This window comes from Jaculus jaculus, chromosome 15 (genome assembly GCF_020740685.1).
Source record: "Jaculus jaculus isolate mJacJac1 chromosome 15, mJacJac1.mat.Y.cur, whole genome shotgun sequence".
NCBI classification, from domain to species: Eukaryota; Metazoa; Chordata; class Mammalia; order Rodentia; family Dipodidae; genus Jaculus; species Jaculus jaculus.
Genome location: NC_059116.1, coordinates 77,171,177 through 77,192,417, shown reverse-complemented (window position 1 = coordinate 77,192,417; position 21,241 = coordinate 77,171,177).

Here is a 21,241-nt window from a genome sequence, read left to right as displayed (position 1 = left end):
CATAAAAAGAAATCTAGGCTAAATAACAGTGACTTGCATGTTCATTTGAATAATTTGTTTTAATTCTTAATGCTCAGAAAGTTTAAAGGATGAATAATTTTCGTTAAGATAAATGGTCTTGTACATAACTAAGATGTTTGTTATTTCCAAGGAGAAGGGAAGTGACACATTCTACCTCAGTACCTATAAGCCGATATGACATAATGATATGGCATAAGCAGATACAACATAATGATATGATATAAACAGATGTGACATAATGATATGACATTAGCAGATATGACATAATGATATACCATAAGCAGATATGCTTATGTGTCCCTGACCTCTTGTTCTGGGAAAAACATGGAATGAGAATTTAATGTTACCTACACATGTATGAGACATTATTTTCAGTGATTTGTGTATGTTAAAAAGTTAATAATTTTACAATTGCTACTCAATTTCTTTACAAAATATTTAAAACATAGATGCTATTACTAGTTTTCTCATTTGATCATCAAAATTACCCAGATACTTGTCACTATTTTTATTGATTAATGATAAGTTACTTTCATATCAAACAACTTACTGTACCGTAATAGAAGGTATAATGAACATCTCTGATTTCATAGCTAAATTTTCAATATTTATTCACTTACTTTTTGACATACTTTTTATTCATTTGCACCTGTCATTGTGTAATTGCTTATGAAGAATCCCAGATTAAAGGACTATTCTTCATGATTTTGTCATATCCCACTGTCACTATGAAAGTTTTTATTTGAAAGCATCCACAGAAAAGCATCCACAGACTGACTAGTGGGCCCTTTGTGATTCTTTACTCGGGTTCCAGGGGTGAGACAGCAAGGTGGGCATTGCAATTCTATGTCTATGTCCAAAAGCATACTTTATGCCTAAGTACCTTTATGTTTCACTGGCTTACACAACTAAATGATAATGATTAAGGGCTTTGGTGCTTTCATGTGTGAGTTACAAGAAAAGTGTTTTTTTTTTTTTTCCCAGTATGGTGCTATTTGCAGTCTTTACTAGCTATTTCTTACTATATACAATTACATCCCAAGCATATTGTCTTAGGAAACAATGTAAGCTCATTTATTATCTCACAGGTTTATTTGAGAGCAGAGAAAGGCAGAGAGAATAAGTACACCAGGGCATCTTGCCACAGCAAGCTGCAGCTACATGTGTCTCTTTGTGCACCTGGCTAATGTGGGAACTGTGGGGAATCCATCCCAGACTGACGGGCATTGTACAAAAGCTCCTTTGACCACTGAGTCATTTCTTCAAACCCTTTTCCCAGATTCTGTACCTTAAGATTCTAGGTGTGGCTTAGTTGTGGCTCTGGTCTTTAACTTTGCAGTCACGTTATCATTCGAAGCTGTGGTACATGGAAGCTAGACTGGGATTGGAGACATCTTTTCTGAGGTAGCTTGCTCTGGAGTTAGGGGAGTAAGACTGAGAGAGAGGAAGAAGGCCTCAGGACATTTAGAGCAAGCTCAGACTCCACACATTTCTTCTGTCATATTTTCTTTGTTAGAAGTGATTCATTCAGTTTAGGCCACATTAAGGAGGAGAAGTATTAGACCTTATATACTTTTGGAAAGTAGAATTTTTAAACCACCACAGAATGTTTTTTGGGACAGTTCAGATTATAAAATCTTTGAAATACTTCTTTTCAAGTGGAAATAACTGGGAAGTTCTGATATTTCACCCCAATTTTTTAAGCTTACACAGTTTCATGTATGCTGAACTAAGATATGAACACTCTAGGTCAAAGTCAAAAAGAAATCGGACTTGTGCCCTAGCAATAGCCAGGGCGTCAGCAGTTTCGGTTCTCTTACATCCCCTTTCCAAGTGGATGACTCAAAGAGGGCCAAGTGATGTTTATTTGTACATGTAGTGGACTGTGCTTCAGAAGATGAACTGAACTTGAGGTAAGGTATTCATATGTCATGATTACAGTAAGCACATCTGGTCTTTGCTTTGCAGGGTATACCATCTCTGTGTTCCAAGACTGTTCACCATGCAAAACATTAGAAATGATAGTTTAGAAAAAAGATATTCCCTGCCCTACTCTTGAGATGTGCATATATGAGAGACTAATGAGAAATTATTGATAATATAAAGCATTATACCATTTTTAAGTTTATGATAAATGGATGTATTAGCTGGGATCCTCCAGAGAAATCAATCAATAAGATGACCAGGTACAAATATGTAGATAGATATATAGATAACACATTGATAGATGATAGATAAGTTATAGGTAATTGAAGGCAGATGATGAGCAGATCATAAATAATGGAAATAGATGATAGAAGAAAGGTAAGTAGGTAGAGAGGTGATAAATAAATTTCTACCTTATGCAGGTAGAAAGTTGATAGATATTTTAAAATATCTTATGTATTTATTTGCAAGGGGAGAGAGAGAGAGGAAGACGGAGAGAGGGGGAGAATGAGTGCACCAGGTCCTCTAACCACTGCAAACAAACTCCAAATACATGCACCCTTTTTGTGCATCTTGTTTTACATGGGTGTTAGGGAATCAAACTCAGGTCATTAGGTTTTAAAGGCAGGCGACTTAACTGCTAAGCCATCTCTCATGCTTGAAAGATGACAGACTTTTAGAAACATGTCTCTCTGTGTGTGCATATGTACATACACAGGTACTGTGGTATGAGTATAGAGGTCTGAGGAAAACCTATGGGTTTGTTTGTCCATACCATTTGAAGAAGTGTTTCTTGCTCTGGAGATTCACTTTACCGTTCTTTTTACCACTTACCATGAGCTCCAGGGAAATTCTGTCTCTGCCTCCCATATCCCTTTCAACACTGTTCATTATAGAAATCCACCATGGCTTCTGTTTTTTTTTTTTATTTTATCGAATCAGAAATTTGAACTCAGGTACTCCGGTTTGTGTGGAAAGGGCTATCTCTTCATCCCCAGTAGATGAATAGAAATTTTAAGGACTTTGTATAGATTATTATGGAGTCTTAGTGAGTCCCAGCTTTGGTGGGGAAATATGGGCAAGTTAGAAACCCAGGAAAAACTAGTCTGTTAAGTCCAAATATAGTGGGTTGAAGAAATCAGAACAGCCATTGTTGCAGAAGATCAAAGGCTGTCTCTGTTCATTCCTCTCTTGCTCAGTCTCATCCTCTCATTCCATGCATGCTTTCCACTGAACGGTTGATGCTTGTCTGCATTATAGCTATATTTTATTCAGAGTCCATCAATTAAATACCAAATACCAGTCTTATTCACAAGAATCTCACAGAAACATCTAGAATAATGTGTGGTGACACATGTAACTACATGGGCCAGTCATGTTGGAACATAAAATCCACCATGACTGTGGTGGCACAATTCTGTTCTCTAACTGCAGTGACTGGAGGTCAATCATCATTATCATTGTAAAAACACTGGAGGAGCAAGTTATTCTCTGTTTATTATGAACTGGTGTGTTCAAACAAGAATGCTTCTCTCATGAAGATATTTCTAAATTAAAGGGCATGATTTTTAATAATTCCAATTGTAATATTGCTGGTTCATATTTGTTAGGTTAAGAATCCATACCAGTATGGTTAACACAGGAAAAGAGGTTGAAAACAGTTATGGAACCAGAGCAGACCCACAGGTCAGGTGTTCAGTGAATGTTATTTTATACCCATTTGAAAATCAGTCAGGTAGTTACTGTGGAGCTGAGAATGCCAACCAAGGTACTGGTCACACAGTCAGAACTACACCCTGTCCAAGACCATCTGAAGGGTTGCTCAGTGCTCTCTGGGTTTAGCAGAGTTTCTCAGGGTGCTTCTAGAAGGATGGGAGTGGGAGGGGACCAATGATGCATCCTCAACCCAAAGCTTCACTTTAATCTGGTACTTAGCAATGCTGTGCAAAATTTGGTTTGTAAAAAATTATTTTGCTAATGTGAGCTTGCAGATGACATTCCAATTCATTTGTAATGGATATTCTTATTGTCATAAACATATATTAACAGGTATAAGTTACATTCAAGGGCTGATGTTCAGAAAACAATCTTAATACATAGACTTTCCAAATATTAATTTTAATAATTTGGTGCAATTTACATGTATAAGTATAAGAAAGAACAAGTTAATAGTATGTGAATATTTGGTTCCATATTTGTTTTATCCTTAAAAATTAAAGACAATCAATTGAAAAGAATAATTAAAACCATTTTTCAATAAAAAGCAGTAAATATTCATGAAGCGATATTGAGAAATACAGAATAATAGAAACAAAAACTGTTAAATATTCTGACTAAAGACTACTTCTATTACCACTTTTCTATATTTAATTTTAGACTGTTATTCTAGGCACAGGTCTTTTTCTTTACATGGTTATGAATAGACTATTCATTCACTTGACTCTATGTGGCATTTTCCACTTACACTCTGTCCATGATTTTTCCAATATTGTTCAAAAGCCCTGAAAAATATAATACTGAATTAGTATCTAAGCTTCTATTGAGTGCTTAGAGTAACTAAAGAATATCCTTCCTTGCTTTTAAGTTTCCTAACCATATAAAATAAACCTAGATTAATATTTTAATAGACTGACTTGTTTCTCTCTAAATTTGTATATTGACATATTAACTGCTTAGTGCAGTTGAAGTAGGGTAAGGAAGTAGGAGAAAAATTTAAAAGGAGACATAAGGGTGAGCCCCTAATACCAAAGGATCCCATCTCATCAACCGTGGACAGAATAAAAAGAGGGTGACGGTCTGCAAGCCAGGAAGAAGCCCTCCAGAGAAACTGAATGGTTGGCACATTTGCTTTGGACCTCCTGCATCTGAAGCTGTGCTGAAACATTTTTGTTGTTTGTGGTAATTGATCCTGAAGCTTTAGCGGAGTAAGATGACATTTCGGGGCATGTAACAGTTACCTTCTCACTGCCTGCTAAAACACCCAACCAGACACAGTTTATGGAAGGCAAAGGGTTATCATGGTGTGCAGTTTTGGGGGAAATTTCGTCATGACAGGCCTGAGCAGGAAGCCCTTGTCTCGTCTCCTTAAGTGCAGAAGGAACGTATTCTGAGTACTGCTCTGGGCTGGGCTGTGCTGCCCCAGTGACAGAACCTCCTCCTGCACAGCTCCACCTTTCAAGGGCCCACAGCTTTCCCAAGCTGCAATCAACTGGGAACCATGTACTCACAACATGGGAGTCCACGGGAGAACATTTCGTTCATTCCAACACCAGACACGAGGCTCATTCCCACATCTCTCACCACTTCCTATCTGCTTCGCCTGGGCTTGGACTTCATTGACCCAGCAGACTTCACTTAATATACCATTTCAGTGGTAAAATTGTCACAGATTTGAGGACAGTGATAGCACAGCATGAAAGCAACCTGTGAGCACAAGACCCTGGGAGATCACAGGTCACTTGTCCCGGGAGTAAGCTGTGATTCAAGACAGCACTTCGTCATGTGTATGGGTCTTGGGATCCTTTTGTTCACCGAATGGCTCATATTATAAAATCTGTGGTAACACATAATAGATGTTAGTTCTGTGTTGTTAAAAAGGTTCCTCTGACTAGCAGCATGTTCTTAATGGTTCTCTTTTAAAAAACAAAACAAAACTTTTAACTCACAATTTTCCTATATACCCACAATATACTATGACGACAATCTCCTCCTACCCTTTCCCCTTCCCTTGTCCCTTCTTCACTGAATCCCTTCTTTTTCCCCACTAGTCACTCCCTGTTTTGGTGTCATCATTGTCCCCTTCCTATTATGGAGGTCCTGTGTAAGTAGTGTCAGCCACTGTGAGGCTATGAATAACAAGGTCACTTTATATCTGAAAGACTATTGCAAAGCACTCCTCTCCTTCCTTTATGGCTCTTACATTCTTCCTCTTCTGCAATGGTCCTTGAGTTTTCATTGGTGAGATAGAGATATTTTACTCAGTGCTCAATACTCCACCATCACTACTTCTTACACTTTGAGGAGTTTTAAGTCTTCCTTCGCAGTGGACACTGCCATCTGAAAATTAAAGCTTCTCTAAACAAAAGTGATAGTAGTATTAATACATGGGCACAAACACAGGTATTGAGAGGGCAGTTTGGTGGCATAATATCTCTATTTAGTCAGACATCAATAATAGTTTCCTGCTAAGGATTAAGACCTCATCAGTCAAATGGTTTTCATTAGGTTTTAGGACCAGGCTTAATGGTTATTTTCAACTTTAATATTTATTTAAAAATTATCAGAGAATCACAGAGATAGAAAGCTGTAAGGAATTATAGTCTAGTGATTTTTTTAAAGTTGTTCTTACTTTTGCATTCAGTGGAGTCAGCACTTCAAGGACAATATCTGAGGAGGACATTTACATAAAGTGGGGTAGAGCTGATCTGATGGAAGCCAGAGTAGGCAGACCCTCCCGAGCCATCACTCATCTAAACGCTTATTCATTTTAAACTAGGTTATTAAAATAACATTATACTCTATTAGAGGATCACCAAAATCACACAATTTCAAATTAAGGCAAAACAAAACCAAAAGTATTATTTTAGAATTTAAAAAAATGCTAGGGTACATTGTAGTGTTTAGCTTAAATTTTTGACTTGCCAAAATGTTAGATAAATTGCTGAATAGATAATTCAGGAGTAAGCATTGATTTCAGCTCTCAAAGGGCTAGCAGGACCATCTCTGTGTGCCTTAGTCATGGTGATGAGCACAGTAGCATGAGTGGGAAATAAACTGCATGATTCTGGGACTCTGCCAGGTGGCTTCGGCCCTGGGCCTCTCATCTGGTCTGCAAGGCCACGTTCCAAATTTCTTCCCTTCATGCAGATCACAGTATTGAGATTACCATCATTACTCACTATTTAAAGTGAAATGAGATCTGTCTTCATGCTCTCATAACTGTGTAAGCCATGCCATTATTGGCAAGGACTTGGCATTCTATTGCCTTCTGTTGATTTTTATCTGTGTTACTATATTTTTTTGATTGTTGTTGTTTGTGAGGTAGAATCTCATTCTAGCCCAGGATGACCTGGAACTCACTTTATAGTTCTAGGTTGGTTTCAAACTCACAGAGATATGGTTACTTCTGCCAGCCAAGTGCCGGGATTGAAGTTGTACACCACCATGCCAGGCTGTCCTATGTTCATAGCCAGTTCTCTAGTAAATTTTCTCACTCAGTGTGTGACATATTCTTGGCGTGTTCTCCTCTTGAGCATATGTGAGTATGCAAGGGGAAGAAATAGTTGCTGCTTCTGCTAAATGTGATGTGGCCAGGGAAGCAACATGCCAAATTACTAAAAATCATGTACAAACCAATAACAGAAATGTACACAGCATGAAAACCATAATTTTATTTTAATAACCCAATTTAAATTGTGTCTGGTAAAAATTATGTATAGATTTTCAAAGTCATTACTTTAGAATCTCAAAATGTAATAAAATTACGACATATGATTTCTGTAATTTTCTTTCACTTTAACACTGTTAGGAAAAGTAATTCGGCTTATAAAATGTTATCAGATGAAAGTTGAGTCAAAAAGTGAATGAATTTTCATGTTAAGATAAGATATTATTTGAATAGTTAATGAGAAGACAGTAACTAATAGATTACTGAAGACCCATATTTTGAAAACTTAGCTTAAAAGTCCTATCATGAGAAAAAAATATAAGAACAAATGCTTTTTTTTTAACAAGAAAGCATAATTTTCCTCTCTTCACATCCCCATAAACTACTCTTGATTCCTTTTCTTAGAATTAGAATGCTAAGTTTACTAGGTTCTGCTTTTCAGTGTCATTATTTACAACACTGTCACTGTTTCCATAGATATGCAGAATGTCTGTTGTCATGGCAACACTCTGGGTTTCCTAAACAAATAGTATCTTAGTGTTCATCTTGTTTCAGTGTTATTGTACTATGTTATTAGATACAAAATTCAAAAAATAATTTAAGCAGGATTTGAAACTAGGTGGGTTGGTTTTTATTGCTTAGTCCTTTAAATATTACATTTCAATTTTATATTAAAATATATATCCATTTGAAAAATAGCTGGATTTTGCATAGTAAACATGATAGCAATTTTATTCACTGGTTATAAAACACTGTAATTTCATAAGTGGGTGCTCCAAAACATGAGCAATATTCAGGGAGAGGTTTACCATCTTCAGACTAAAATGACCATTTTTCTGTAAGCTTGGAAGATTTAGCCTTCCCAGAGGTCCAAAGTCATTTATAACCTACTACAGCAATAGCTCCCTTTGCCATCATTGTATTTTAAGTAATTTCTGGCAGTTTTGCATTTTTCTTTACCACCCCAGAGGGGGAAAAAAACTAAAGCTGTGAACTAGATTTCCAGAGTTCCCCACGACTCCCTGTTTGTCAGATGGAAGACAAGAGAGAAGTGCCTCTAGTAGGTTTGGGGTTTTGTATTTAAATTTGCTTGTCATTACCACTAATTCTTCTTTGATGAGAAAATCTTTCTAGCTCATAAATGGAACACAGCATTACCTCACAGCTCTCAGTACCTTTCTGGGATAATAGTATTATTTAATTGGATTGATTCTATCTGACTTCTGGAGGTAAGGGTTAGCTCACTTGGGAGAAGACTGCCAATGTAAGCGAGGAAACTGTGAATATTTCTTTTCATTTAGAGGAGCAAGGGGCTTTAGTCATGCTACAGCACCACCATTTTCTGCAAGATGCTCAGAGAAGACCTGCTTGGCTGTGCAAATCTATTTCTTTATATTCTGTACTCTGACCTGCTTAATGTGTCACTTCAAAAGCCTAGTTTTCACTTTCATTTTGAATATGACTTCCTTTAAGAACATTTTTAAATGGGTTTTCCCCCCAAATTTAGCAATGACAGGGATTGCTATGAGATGAAATCTAATCATTTGCTTGTATAAAATTTGCACTGTTTTGGGGACAGGATCAACAGTGGATTAAGATTGATGTTCAGATTCAACACTGCCCTGTACTTGAGCCTAAGATTGGGGTAGACAGACAAGGAAATCCAGGTCAGCTGGTCATTTATTACTTGCATGATTTGGGGCTCCTGATTCTCCTTCCTTGAGCCCCCGTTTTCTCATTTGTCAGTAAATAAAGATCTTATCTACTGCTTAGCTTTGTTGGAAGGTCAGCAGTAGTGATTACTAAATGCCTGTAGCCAAGTTCTAGTTTGGCTTCTTACACTATTCTCCCTTTCCTTCTGTCCTTTACTGGTTTGGCTTTGGGGCAGAAGGAGCCTGACTCCTGTCACGTTTCCAGGTGTGATCCACAGAACTTCTGCACTTGCCCAGGGGGCTGTGGCCTTCTGACTCATAAGTCATCTTGAAGTTAACTAACTCTGTAGCAGACGGTGGTTATGCTTCCTAGCTCACAAGAAGTGAGCATTTAGAGGAGCCCAAAGCTGCCCATCTATCTATCTGTGCCCTTAGTTGGTAGACAAGTTGCATTATGGAAAGCCTCAAAGAGAAGGAGCTCATTCCTGACCTCCATCCTACCAATCTAACCTTGTGTTTCTCAACCTTTAATCTGTGAAATGATCATCCCAGGACCTCATCAGAGGAAGCTTTTGGTTCAGCAGGTCCAGGTGGGGTGAGAGTTTCTGCATAGCTGGCAGTATCTCAGGCGTGGCTGGTCTAGGAGACTCTCTTAGAATGGGATGGTTCAAAACTCCCCCAAATCAGATTTTCTCAGACATCTTAATACTGAGACCTCACTTACCATAACACTGGGTCCCCAGACTCATTAAGCCTGGACTATTTGAGAATGTTGTATAGATCTGAGCCAACTACTCTTAATGAATTTGGTTTTCTTTAAGATGAATAAACCCGGTTGGCTTGAACTTGTTGGATCTTTTTCATAATCAGTGGTAGCACACACAAAAAATCAGGGAGGAAATAAAATTGTATAATTTCTCACAGTCATTTACTACATTATGTTGGATGATTTGAGCCTTTTATGAGATTTAGGATCAATATTATACAGTTGCATGAGGAAAATCGTATAATAAAATTACAATTGATTATCAAAACACATTTGTGCTCCAATTAGAAAGTCAGTGACTGACCTATGAATGGATTGAGAAGCTGCCTGTATGATGTAATCCTCAATATTGACAATGTAATTAACACTTCGGAATTCTCCAAGAAAGTGCGGCCTTGTCTTGTGTCATGTTCATGTATGAAAAGCCAGTTTAGTTTTTATCTACCTTAGAACAAGATTGGAACTTTAGTAATTATTGTAATAGTAATTTTTTTTCTTACATGGAATTTTTTATGGCAACAGACACTTTTGAGATCATAATTTGAAAAGGCAACGTATTTGAAAGTTTCAAAATAAATATTTAGGACTTTTTAGGGGATTTTGCCCCTGGGATTCCCTTGCTTATGATCTAATTATTTAGAGAATTATATAATATTTTAACAATGAAAAGGATTGCAGTTCCTGAGATCCTTATGGAAACAATTATTTTCATTTTTATCTAATATGGAATATCTCCATTCAACTGGCATTTACCTCACAGTAAACCATGATGAGTGTCTCTCTTCTATAAAATTATAAAGAATCAATTTTTTTTTTTTTTGTAAATGAGGCAACAAGGCTTATATCTGTGGTTTTGTTGCCATGGAAGATACTTCCAACTAACAATAAAATCTCATATAAACATATTAAAAATACAGATGAAAGTAGTACTATTCTTCTATGGTAAGGAAGACCTGTGGTAGGGAGCATAAAGCATGTGGATTACTACCAGGTGTGCAGCAGCATATGGCTTCTGACCCTGACATGTGGATGTTTATGATAAGCCAGACTGCAGGAGGATCAGCTCTTCTTCAGCTCTAAGGATCATACACACACACACACACACACACACACACACACACACCACATTAGCCAGATGCACAAGAGGGCGCATGCGCCTGGAGTTCATTTGCAGTGGCTGGCGGCCCTGGTGAGCCCTTCTCTCTCCCTCCTCTCTGCCTCTTTGTTCTTTGTCTCTGTCACTCTCTCAAAAAAAAAAAAAAAAAAGAAAAAAAGAAAAAAAAAGAGACTTCTACAAATAAGCAGGACATCTCAATGAAAAAATAAAGAAAGCAATTTTCTCTGACTCGTATTGACTAAAATTTAATGTTACCTAACTGTAGTGTTAGAGAACTGACTTGAGTGCTATGTTTCCCAAACAAAGAAAAAGGGAAACTTAGCAAATAGTTGGTTTAAGGAAGTCAATCTATAGTTCTAAATCACCTAAGTCAAACATCCATCCATTATATGGGACAGCTTTCCCTAGTTGAGACCATTAGTTCATTCCCATGTCATTTGCTCTGTGCAAACATGAAGGGGGGATACAAAAGGAAACTCTTAGTCTTGTGGGTGCTTTCTGTAGTTCATTTGTGCCAAATGAAGTTTATAGTATGTTTGCTGTATAAAGATATAGTGTGGTACATAAGCAGTCTAGCATGACTGCATAGAGAAAATAATAGTCTAGATACATGCTAGGAAGACAATTAAGATATTGGCTGTGCTATAAAACTCTATGTGTTTAAACCCATTCTAGATACTTTTAAAACTGTTAAGCTTGAGAATTTTCCTTAAGTTCTCTGTGTCCTGGGTTTTAAAGTCATCTTTGTATAAGAGATATTATAACTATTTCTGAAAGCTATTGTAATAGTAAATACGATATATTCAGCTATTAAAATTCCTTACAGCAATAGCTGTCAGTGAGAACTAGAAATTAAATTTATTTATTAGAGCTGGCATTACTTCATTTGTATATGTTTTAGTTTTATGTACTTTTTCAATTTTCTGCCAATGTTGATTATAAACTTAGTAGGTCTTGATCCTCTAAACTTCTGAAGCATTTAGCCAATCTGAAGCTTCAAAGCCATGCTAAGATCTCAGATTCTAGAAAGGGCTTAGCAAAGGGAATCAAGTAGCCTCAGCTCAGCAAGGGCTCAGAAGATCAGGAGTTTGAAGATAATGTCTATATGATATATGAGTTGGTAAAGAAATAGTTTTTTTTTTTTTTTTTTTTTGGTTTTCTGTGGTACTGTCTCACTCTAGCTCAGGCTGACCTAGAATTCACTATGTAGTCACATGGTGGCCTCGAACTCAGGGTGATCTTCCTGCCTCTGCTTCCTGAGTGCTGGTGCTGGGATTAAAGACGTGCACCACCATGCCTGGCATAGGAAATAATTCTTTTGTTTTTTTTTAAATGTTAATCCCGCTGGGCATGGTGGCACACAACTTTTTTTTTTTAAATTTTTTATTTGTTTATTTGAGAGAGACAGACACAGAGAGAAAGACAGATAGAGGGAGAGAGAGAGAATGGGCGCGCCAGGGCTTCCAGCCTCTGCAAACGAACTCCAGATGCGTGTGCCCCCTTGTGCATCTGGCTAACGTGGGACCTGGAGAACCAAGCCTTGAACCAGGGTCCTTAGGCTTCATAGGCAAGCACTTAACCGCTAAGCCATCTCTCCAGCCCTGGGAAATAATTCTTAAACACAGGCTATTAGCAGAATTATGACATCACAATTTAACCAATTAACTTTGTTGGTCTGATATTATAAAAATGTAGGGCTGGAGAGATGTTTTAGCTGTTAAAGCACTTGCCTGCTAAACCTAAGGACCCAGGTTCAATTCCCCAGTACCCATATAAGCCAGATACACAAGGTGGTACATGTGCCTGGAGTCCATTTGAAGTGGCTGGAGGCCCTGGTGTGCCCATTCTTTCTCTCTTTCCATATCTGCCTTTCTCTGTCTCTCTATCTCTCTCTCTCTCTCTCTGCTTCTCAAATAAATAATTAAAATGTTAAAAATCTATTCCAACTTGGGTGTTTGTGTGGATTAAATAATAGATGGTCATTTCTCAAAATCTTTGACAAAAGTCCCAGTTTAAGGTGAGATTTGTTTTTTATTAAAAGCTGTCTTCCTTGTTTATAGATGACTATCTATGGATCTGGACCCCATATTTATAATATTACTATACAATTAATACATTGATAAAGTTGCTATCTCCAAATATAGCCACATTAGGGTTAGAGTTTTGATAAATGAATTGAAGGGAGACACATACATTAATTCCATACTGTAACATTTAGCATCTCTTTTACAGACATCCTATGAACATGGAATCATATTGTTGATATGATTTCTCTTCGAATACTCATTAACAAAACTCACATTCCATCATCGCATACCCTCTGGATTGTTTCTCACAGTCTGGGGTTGTATTAGCAGAGAAGAGTCGGTGGAAAGTATCTGAATGATTCATGTCTGCTATCTTTTTTCTGATAATTTTAATGCCAAACATCTGTGTTTTATTTGGCTTTTTGTGTTGGCTGTTCAGATCACATGATATTAATTCCCATTTTGTTTTTACAAATCTTTGCCATGATTCATGGTGGTGAGGGTCTATGATCTCAGTTTTCCTTTCTCTTTTCTGTCCTGGTTTTGATGATTTCTATAATTCTCTTTCTCTGTGATAGGAAACTACAATCTGAGTCACAAATTACAAGTTTAGGATTGTCATTTTGCTAGCATACATGAATGAAGTGTTTTCCTTCCATTCTCCTTGGGGCTGGAAAATCTTTGCAACACTAATCATGTATAGCTTAGGTGCCATACATATTATAACACAGGAATCCAATGAGAGAGATCTGTGAACATCATGAGCTCTATGTAGGGGTGAAAGAAATCAAATTCGCTAAAGAGACATTGAAGAGTGATGCAGCTGTGTAACAGCCTCAGCTGACTCGGGTTTGGTGTGTATGGAAAATGTTCTCAAGCATGACGAAGGCACTGGAACGCTGTATTGTGAAGGGGTTTGCATTAAATACTCATCACTCCTAAGGAGTGAGGTAGGCCCTTGAGCCCATCATGACAAAGGCACCAGAACATTGAATCCTGAAGGGGTTTGCTCTAAATACTGGTCAATCTGTAGACACAGACTAAACTCTCAGCAGGTTACACCTTCTACAATCAAGGGAGAGATTCTGGTTCTGGAAGGGGGCTTGCATGGGACTCCACAGCATCCACTATATGGAATAAGAGATGGATCTACACATAATTTACAAGCTTCGAAATAAATCTCTTAAAAAAAAAAACTACTAAAGATGTACATCTATAGTATTAAGGAAAAATGGGCAGAAAAGACACTCCTGTTCTTGTGACAAAACCAAAATCAGCCCCACTTCTTAAGGGAAAGATTTTCCAAGTCAGGGAGATGAGGTCATTAACGGCATGAGCAGCAACAAAAAAATATTCTGTTTAGTATTTTGGTGGCAAGTTGCACATGTTTGGGCAATGGATTTGGTTATGTTGTTGGTTAAGAACAGTTATTAAAAAAACTATGCTTGGAGAGGAAGCCCACTCCTTAAGCAGTGGCTTTTCTTTTTTTTTTAATTTAATTTTATTTTTTAATATTTTTATTCATTTATTTGAGAGTGACAGACAGAGAAAGAGGCAGGTAGAGAGAGAGAATGGGCGCGCCAGGGCCTCCAGCCACTGCAGACGAACTCCAGATGCGTGCGCCCCCTTATGCATCTGGCTAACGTGGGTCCTGGGGAGTTGAGCCTTGAACCGGGGTCCTTAGGCTTCACAGGCAAGTGCTTAACCACTAAGCCATCTCTCCAGCCCAAGCAGCGGCTTTTCTGATTGGTGATAACTGTTTATAAGACAAGTATGAACATCTCAGTGGGAGACTGAAGCCATTCTAGATATTGGAACTGAGGAAGAATTGTTAAAACACTGGAAAAGTTATTAACTGAGATGTAAAAACAAATACTAAGGTATCCTGCAAGAAGCTGCCCAAACTTGCATGCAGGGAGTATGAAAGGAGAAGTTCAAAACTACTCAAAGCTACTCTTAGAGCAAGGGCACTGCACGGCTGCAGGACCTCCGAGGAGAGGGCTGCCAAGGTGGTGGTGGTTTCCTGAGTTTAGAGCAGACACTCTTGGAAGCAAGTTCCTGATCTTTAAAATGGGACTGTGGACTGTGTGTGTTTTGTGTGGTGGGGGTGGCCCGGGAATGCTAGATAAACTCCATACCCTGGAGTTAGATCTGCCAGGGAGAATGCTTGTACCTTAATGAAGTAGCCTTACTGGTGTGACCGTCACAGAAACAGGAAGGCAATAAATTATAAATTATATCTCCCTGATGCTATATGAAAACTAGAGATAGAAACCAGGGCCTTCAGCCACTACAAACAAACTCCAGATGCATGTGCCCCTTGTGCATCTGGCTCACATGAGTCCTGGGAGATGGGACCTGGGTCCTTGGCTTCACACCAAGATAAAGCAATTTTCTTTCACATATATAAAATGATATTAAGGTAACCTCTACTCTTGTGGTTCTATTGAGATCAAGAACACAGCTCTTCAGGAGGTATTGGTGGCTTCATTTATCCTCTAGAACATTCTTTAGCTGGACCAACCAGGTTGATGAAGAGATGGTAACTTAACCTGCCACGGGGAATGGGAGAAGTCACTGTGCCTTGGGTTGTCTTAGAGTCTTTTGCAATCCATCCAGGGTACGGCATTTCTCTCTTTTAGAAGCGTCAACTAGAGATGGAAGATCAGTATTTCCTTTATCTCTTAAATATCAACTCTTTGAAGAGCAAGCTTCTTAGACTTTTTTTTTTTTCCCGGAAATATAGGGTACTATTTCATATTTATCTCCATGTCAGTCAACACTGGTATTTTCCTAAAATGACAGTGTCCCCTTTTGTTCAGACATTTCAAAAAAGTCCCAAGATTCTCCCTTTGTATTGATTAGGACACGGCTGCCTTGAGCTGTCTGCCCTTAGAAGACAGAAAGGTCACATTTGTAATTGCTTTGAAAGTAGAGAAACTTCCAGAAACCTAGAAAGGGCTTTTTGACCCCAGGGTCTGAACAGTTAATGGAGTTGTTTGTGAATGAGGTAATGTTTCTCTGAACTTCTGGATTGGACTTGTTATCCCTGGGTAACTTGCTGGAGAGGCTTTTAGCTGAAACGTGTGTGTTATCACAGAGAACATTTCTGATTAAAGAAACATTGATCTGGCATTCAGAGGCATTTTCTAACTTTCCCAGGGGTTTCTTAGAACTGGTCAGTTACAGAAACTAGGGGTTCTCAAAAGACTTTTTATCTTTCTGTCTCTATTTTGGGTTTTTCCAATTACTAATTATGCACACAATAAGTTAATGAATTTCTGATTTCTTTCTTTTAAACTTGTGCTTTCAGATCAGCAGCCCTAGGGGTAGAGATAAATAGGTCAGTTATTACTGACGTCACAGGATATCCGATAACTCAGGTAAACCAGCACAGAATTAAACAGCAAGAGAGGGAGCAGTGTGGTTAAACATAAAAGTAGAGTTAGCTCATTTCTAAAGACAAATTTTATCAACACTTCAGGGATAATTAATTGTGAGCTGGATGTGATTGTGCGCACCTTTAATCCCAGCACTGGGGAGGCAGAAGTAGGAGTATCACCATGAGTTTGAGGCTACTCTGAGACTAAATAGATTCCAAGTCAGCCTGGGTTAGAGATAGCCTACCTCAAAAAACAAAAAACAAAAAACAAAACAAAACAAAAAAAGAACATCACCAAAAAGAATAAAATGTGAGAAGTGCTCTTTGAGACCCATAATTTGATGGGAAATGTTTGTTAGGGGTGGATGATGACCTGCATGGGGGCCAAGGGACTTGGCTGCACTATGCTTGTCAGGAAACCACACCGCGGCCCTGATTCCAAGATGGCTCAACCTACTGTGTGTGTTGCCTTCCCCTCCCCTAGCTGGCTAAACCAGACAAACCATGAAATGCCTCAAATTACTTGGTGAGGAGCCACAATTACCAGATTATTATCACATTCCCACAGGACTTTGCTGTTAGTTTGACACTTTGTTTTACAGACTCACAAATGCTCAGACACTTGCTGTCACTCCACGGCGTTCAAGGCAGACAAGAAAAGCAGCACACAAACATGGACCCACCCTTCTAGCTAAGGGAAACCTGAGTCTCAGGTGTCAGTGACAGGTGAGAATTGTGCCCTGCAGCCCTGGGACAGTAATTGGTGGACTTGCAGAGACTTAGAATGTCCAGATTCAAGCTGGTCTCTCCTCATTCTTCACCCTCCAGTTTTGGCCCTGCTCATCTTACTCTATTTATCTGTTATCAGCTCTTCATTCACCATGGCAGTATTCTACCAGTCACTAAGGATGTAGCCATGAACAACTTTGTCCTTAACATCAAGGTCAAACCTCAAGGAATTACCAAATTAAGAAGGTCCCTTTGCAGTCATGTCTAAGGGAAGCTACCTGTGGAGACCCAGCTTGAAGGTTCTCAAATTATTGTTGTTCCTGGCATAAACAATGACCTCTTCATAAGCACATGACTTTAAAAAAGTAGATAAATTTAAGCAACAAGATAAGGGACCTAGTTTTCCTGGGTACTTAACTCCTAGTGGGAAGGAGTATCCTGAGACACCTCCTCCTGCTCTTCCTCTGAGGGCAGGGGAGAGATTGGTGCGTGCATTCATGACCCCACAGTGAATTCTGACACCCCATTGAAGAGGGCCCTGTATTGAAAGGAGGCAGGGAAGAGGGAACATAAGAGTCTTTAAATCGCTGGAGATAGGATTGACATGCATCATGGACATACAGTAAGGTTCTCAATTAAAAAATATTTTTTAAGCTATAAGTCTTGGTGTTATGCCTGAGATCTTGATTTAAGAATTTAATATTAAAGTAATCTCTTGGGATGTAGCTGAGGAGTAGAGTGCTTGCCTAGTTAGTATGTGAAAAATTTCTTTTCAAAGTCAAATTCAATCTTTCATTCAGCAAGGTCTTATGTTATAGTAGTTGGGTTTTGCACCTATTATTTCTTCTGATTTTTATCTAAGATATACTAAACATATGATAAAATCAGTAGAACTGAGTTGCACTATTTTAGCACCTATTAATTTCTAGGGAAGTTTAGGGTCAACTAATGTTAGATGCACCAAGAGCACAGCCCTATATCTCCTCACATGCATGCCTCATGAAGACTCCCTGTTATCTGGACTCTGACCAGAGCAGCAGGTTTTTGGTTTCATCTTGATTGCTTGAAGAATATTCACCAAGAAGGGGGAAAGCAAAAGCTAGTGTCATATCAGGAGCAATGGTCTCAGAGGTCATTTCTCATAAATGACCAGGCCTCGACTTTCACTTTCTCTGGTACCTTCTGAGCACCTCCCCTTACATACAGTGAGTTTTGACATCAATGTAGTACCAGCTCAGCTGTAAATCTTGCACTCTCACACTCTTCCATAGAACTACCCAAAATCTAGAAAAATTTACCAATGGAAAATTTGCTAAATTAAATCTTCGTGGTATGCCATGCCTTTTTCACACTCCTTGTAGCCCTCTATCTTGGTGGTTATGCACATGATTCTCTGATTCTCAGCTTGCAAATTTCATGACTTCTTGGCCCACATGGCGTTTATGTCCTCAATTTCCACTTGGAATAGTATTTTATTTCTAAATCTTGAACTTGTGAGTTTATGTATAAATAATCCAATTAAATTTTGTTGCTTTCATGTGTCCTGTGTGATGAGTAAATACAATTATTTTCAATGTCTTTTGCCCCTAGCATCTTTGGCATCACTGGTGACACCTAATGCATGACCTAGTCCATAAATATCGTTCTGTTTACATTAAGCAGGTAGTTTCCATGGTGCTTTATATTTTACAAAGCTCTTCTGGGATATATGTGTTTCTTTAAACTGCAAGACAATGCACAAAGGCAGATGTTATCATCTCTAGTTTATAAATGGAAAACTCAAGTTCAACGAAGGCTAGTAACTTGTCCAATGTTGCATTTACTGATAGAGTCCTGACTCAGTCTCCTGTCTTCTGGATAAAAATTTCACAGTGTTTCCACAGGAAGAGGTTGTGTTTTGATACTATGTGGTTTTAACTGTTTAAACCTTGGACTAGGGAGATGGCTTTGTTGCTAAAGAGCTTGGAGCATTAAGAATGAAGACCCAAGTTCAGATCCTCATCACCTATGTAAAGGAAGAGTGAGGTGGCACATGCCTATAATCCCAGCACTGAGGAGTAAGAGATAGAAGGATTCTTGGGCCTTACTGGATAGCTTGTCTAGCTGAATCACAAGCTTCAGGTTCAATGAAGAACTCTGTCCTAAAAATAAAGTGCAGGGGCTGGAGAGATGGGTTAGCAGTTAAGGTGCTTGCCTGCGAGGCCTGAGGACATAGGTTTGACTCCGCAGAACTCACGTAAACCAGATGCACATGGTGGTACATACATCTGGAGTTCATTTGCAATGGCTAGAGGCCCTGGCACACCCATTCTCTCTTTCTTTCTCTATCTTTAATAAATGAATAAATAAAATGAAATAAAATATTTTTAAAAAGTGGAGCACAAAGGACACCAACCTTGTCCTCCAAACATACCTGCCCAAACATATTGGCACACACACACACACACACACACATACACATACACATACACTCACCAACAAAAACAAAACAGCAGTTAAAATCCCATTGCTTTGTTGTCATTTCAAGTAAACAGATATCTAACCTATCTGCTAAAATAGTATTTTAGTACAAATATTGTGAATATAGAGAAAACAAAACAAATCAAAACACTATTGTGAGTTTTCTGGGATTGGGATTGAAAACTACTTGCAATGATTATTCAAAGGAATGCATGGATCTGAATATATTTTTATATCACTGGGCGCAGTGTTACCATGTATCTTTATACTGAGGAATAATTGTTGATAATGTCAACTAAATGGCATGCTTGTTTTTTGGTTCTCAGGATTGGTATGGAAAATTAGAATTGTAATTTATAAGATATTTTCTGAGTTGCTGTATTCTTGGTTGCTAATAGGTGGTAATAGAAAATTCTAATGTTGTTACTTCTCTTTAGATGACAAGCTACCTGGTTGCTTGTGTATGTAATCCACCTGTGTATTGGTAGCCCATTTATTCCTGTGTTAGTTTAAACTTTGCCAGGGAAGACAGAGATTGGTAGCTTGCTCTCAACAGTCTGGTACCTGCTACACTGGGATGATCTGTCAAGGGTAATGAGAAGCAGCTGCCTTCCCTTCCCCAGGTGAATGGCTTCATGACCTGCTCCGCAGCGCCATCTTCTACCCTCATTCCACTGGACCCGATTGGATGCATTAACATCACCCAGTAGTATTTAGGCCATCTCAAATTCAGGACAGCTTTAGTTGCCTCCTTGTGGACCATTTCCTATCAAAATCTACTGTTCTGCAGTGTTTCTTCTTAATCACAAAATCACAAGTGGCTAAGACATTTTTCCTTTCTTTATGACATTTCAGAAATGTTATTGACATATTAACAAACATTTTCATTTCTGCTAGAGCAATTTATGAAAGGTATTTCTTTTTGAGTTCAGTTTTCCATGGGATTAGCACTTACACAGTAGGAAGTTCACTCAGTTTATATGGCCAATGACAATAGTTGAAGATTTATCAAAGGATGTGTAAGTCCAGTGTTGCCATAACTGAATCCTACTGAGTGGATCATTTATAAAGAATAAAAAATTACTGAGCTCTTGTTTTGGGAGACTGGAAGATCTAGGGCATGGAGAGCATCTATTTTGTATCTGCTGAGGGGCTTCTTGCTCTATCATTAGAAGCCAGGGCTGGGGAGATAACTCAGTCAGTATGGTGCATGGTTTTGCATAAGGACTCTGGTCCTCATGACCCTAGGAAGGCAATAAAAAAGCCAAGCATTTTGGCCCATGATTTAATTCTAGCTCTAGAAACAGAGGCAGGCAGGTCACTGGGACTCATTTGCTAGCCATCCTAGTGAGTTCTAAGCCAATGAGGGACCCTATCTCAAAACAAGTGAAGCACCAAAATGTCAAGACTCAAGGCTCTCCTCTGGCATCTATGTCTGTCAGCAGATACATGCATGTGCACTCAAAAACACACATGTGCACGTCTATGCACATGCACATAAAAGAGAAAAGAAGGCAGCTGTGAGACAGAGCAAGTATCATACATTGGAGCACTCATCCTCTTCTTACAGTTAACCTAGCATATGGAGATCCTGGATTCATGACCATATCCAATTCTAGTATTTCTGGAACTTTCCATATCCAAATGCCATGAATATTTGAATACGGAGAATTCAGTTTCTAATACATGAACTGCTGTTACACACATTCACACTAGAATTTCTCTAGAACAAAATATGTAAGTACATTGATTAGTCTCAAATAACAATTTTGCCT